The sequence below is a fragment of the Dendroctonus ponderosae genome, unplaced genomic scaffold, assembly GCF_020466585.1.
Source record: "Dendroctonus ponderosae isolate FM_Combo_2020 unplaced genomic scaffold, Dpon_F_20191213v2 Dpon_F_20191213_3, whole genome shotgun sequence".
Taxonomy (NCBI): domain Eukaryota; kingdom Metazoa; phylum Arthropoda; class Insecta; order Coleoptera; family Curculionidae; genus Dendroctonus; species Dendroctonus ponderosae.
The window spans coordinates 6,402,185-6,405,835 of record NW_026018508.1 but is presented as its reverse complement, the minus strand read 5'-3'; positions in this window follow the sequence as shown (position 1 = coordinate 6,405,835).

Sequence of the window (3,651 nt, the reverse complement as noted above, 5' to 3'; positions counted from 1 at the left end):
AAGATGTGCCGGTGCAGGTCGCCCTTTCTCGACTTAACGAACCTAATTTTCACCCTCATCCTGGAACGCTTGACACATATTTCAGCAGGACGACGACGTCGATGAAGAGGTTCGGCTCGGTCGCTAAATTATCAGCAAATTCCGAAATTTGCAGGGTCAGTTCTCGATATTTACTGTCTAATTATTAGGAATAATAATCGAGCAATTTCTCTGGATAATTGCTTTAAGCAAATTATCTCAAACTTATGTAGCATTTTCAGTAACTAATTGTTCAAGTTTTGAAATTGAACATTTTATTGATTGATTGGTATTTTGGAAACAGTTATTTTTTATGAATACTACTACTGATGCGTATGAATACTAATACTGCACAGAGTTCCAGAAGTGATGCCTGAATTCACTGTTTTTTGAAAAAAAGCTCGCAGCGATCAATTTTTATTTGTACATGCTATTTTTTACAGCAAATTTATTTATGCAGGTTAATGCAAAAATAAATTACTACCATCAACTTCATTTGTTCAACTGGAAGCCCCTATTTTTATTTCAATTTCGAATTCTTAAGTCAATAGAAATTATCAATGTTCGTACTTAACACATAACAACATTTCGGGAAGGTTATTTTCCGGCTAACCCCAGCTGATGAGAGCTAATAAGTTCTTAATCCGTTCTATGAGATTAGAAGTCTTTGATGATCTGATAATGCCGACAATTTCATTATTACAAAACAACATTGCCTTCTTGTATCTAAAAAGCTAAAGCTGTTCCTGCATTTGCTTACAATTAATTTACCGCTTTTCACAGTAACATGATTCACTTTTTGTTAAATCGTTGCTGCTCACCCGATATGCAAGACGTCATACAAAACAATTCAAATCTGAATTTAAAACACTTCGGTTTCTGCTTACAAAGTGTGTTTATACACTAATTATTAAAAACCATAATGGACAAGTTACAATTATTTAATTTGTAATCTTTTATTGTCCTGCATATGTTTAATACTCTGATTGCTCAACCATCATATTATCTAGTTCCAACACTTTTATCAACGCGCAGAAAATATTCGAATATACATAAGATAGGGCAGCAACAATACCGAAGTCGAATGAACTAATCCCTACTGCAATCTTAAAAGGAAACAAATTTGTCCTGTTCTTAAAAATTCGCCCCTAAGCAATTGAAAAACCCATAAATTCAAAGCTTTGCTGCCAAATGACAGGGGTGAAATTAAATCTCTATTTCAATTTTAAGGGATTATTCAACTTGCTCTGTAGTGTTTGGCTCGGCCTGTTGTGTTTATTGTATTCCGTGTACCTACTTACCTATCGATCTGCGGTTTTGTGCTTTATTAAACTTTTTAAATAATACATGGTTAGTTACTTGGCAGACGCAGTTCTTTATTTGATTTTTAAATAAATTTATTAACAATGGAAATAGGGAAAGAAGGTAGTTAGACTAGTTTTTTAGTAGAATTGTCTAAATATTCTCCTAACTGGAGTATTTTCAGCAGTCTTTGGCAACAGCAACTAAAATATGTCCGAATGATTGGAAGGTTCTGTTTTTCATTCTTCGGATTTGTATCCCATTTTCTGTTTGCATGTCATTCGTGACTTTTTCTCTAGCCGTGCATCTCTCTTCAGAAGAATGAAGAAGACTGAACAAAAAGGATGCTAGTAAAGTTGTTTCAAATAGATGATTATTAATTTTTAAGAATGAAGATTCTTTAAATGACTATGGTGGAAGACAAGCTTTTGGAATTTAAATCGTATGCCCATTAACGGTAATTTTATTATCGGTGTAATAGTGGAGAAAAATCCGGGCGTTCCGACGCCGGAAAAAAGCTCTAAGCCGAACGGCGTCGTTTGATAACGTCGACATAACGAAATTAAAATCACAAACGGGCCGCAATTAGAGGCCGGGGCGGAGAGATTCCGGATACTTTTCGTGACATAATCCCCGGGAATCATATTCTTAATTTGAACCCGTGACGATGGGGCGGGCCACAAGCTAAGTTTTCTCGCCTCACTTGTGACTCTTCAGGGCCCTTCTCTCAGAACGAGACTTTCACAACAACAAAAAAGTAAGTTATAGTTATAGTAATAGATAATGCGCCATGCAAACTTTTAGTGCAATTGTTTGGCTTACCTTTCTTTGTCTCTCTATGATTTAAATAGTAGATGTTTTCTGTAGGGCGTTTAATCATGCTGAATAATTTTGTACAGCCTTGCGCCCCAATGAAAGTTAAGTTCAAAAGATAGCAGGTGTAGGAGAATAATGAGATCTCTTTTTAATTATTTGCCAAAGTTTTTACCCTTATTGAAATGTTCTTCAGACTTAAAGTTACATAACTTAAGGGAAAAAGTTGATAGTTGGCTTAACTAAATAAATAAGTAAAAATAAAAATACATAATAAACATGAAAAGCCCGATCTGAAATTAAGTAGATTATTATAAAACTCACACATAATTTGAGATAGGATTTGCCATGTATTTGGTTTTTTATTTATTTATTTTATATTTAACTTAACTATCAACTTTGCCTCCTAAAGTTATGTAACTGTCGGTTTGGCTCTTTTAGCCCTAAAGAAGACCTCAGTAAAGGTCAAAACGTCGGCAAATAATTAAAAAGAGACTTTGTCATTATTGTCCCGCATATGCTATCTTTTGAACTTATCCTCAATAGTGTGACGAAATGAATGATTTTATGCTGTGGACAATTTCTTAGATGTTTAATAGAAGTAATTCATTTCAGAGAAAAATTACAAGTAGTAATTGCAAAAACAGTATCAAAGAACACACTAGTTCACTATTATTTGTAGTTTATTCAGATAAACCTTTTTAGGCTACTCTAGTACCAAAAGAATTAGGCGCAGATTAAATATTAAAATGTTCTCCTTCCAGCAGTACATGAAGGAACATGCGCGATGTTTCTCATTTAGATGGTTCAGTGCCTACAATAGATATACAGGGTGGCCATTTTCTGAATCTTTGTATGAGTAACTTCTACATTTTTAAAAATAGAGAAGCCGTTAAATGGGGAAAATTGGACAGAATTCGATTGCCTATTCATTACCGTTTTCAAAATTTAGGTACCCAACTTGGTTCCTGAAATACCCTGAAAAGACAAGAAATCAACACTTTTTTAATTATCGGTTATTACGATCTGCTTAACTTAGAAAAAAGTTAAAACTGCCCTTAGTACAACTTTTTGCGTTGAATGGTAGTCATAGTTGGCAGTGGGCCTTTTAAAATCCCTATTTTTGCTGAATTGAACGATATAATAGTTTGTATATTTTTCTTCTTTTGTTGCCGTAAAACTTGAAAAGAAGATAAAAATGTGTAGTATTCTTTGGAAACAAGAACTATATTATAACACAAAGCACAAAACAATAATGAATCGTTTAAATTAAATGTTCAAATTGGCTTCCGTTTACGTCCAGGCATTTTTTGGCATCTTCACATTCAACTCGTGAGTTGTGTGAAGGTGCACTATCATGTTGAAAATATGCCAATTTTCTATACGATGCTAACGGAAAACTATTCAACATGTCTTCATGTTCATTTGGGAAAAAGTAATATCTTTCCATATTTAAATTGTGATTATAAAATAATGGACCAATAATTTCATCACTAAAAATTACTCACCAGACATTCA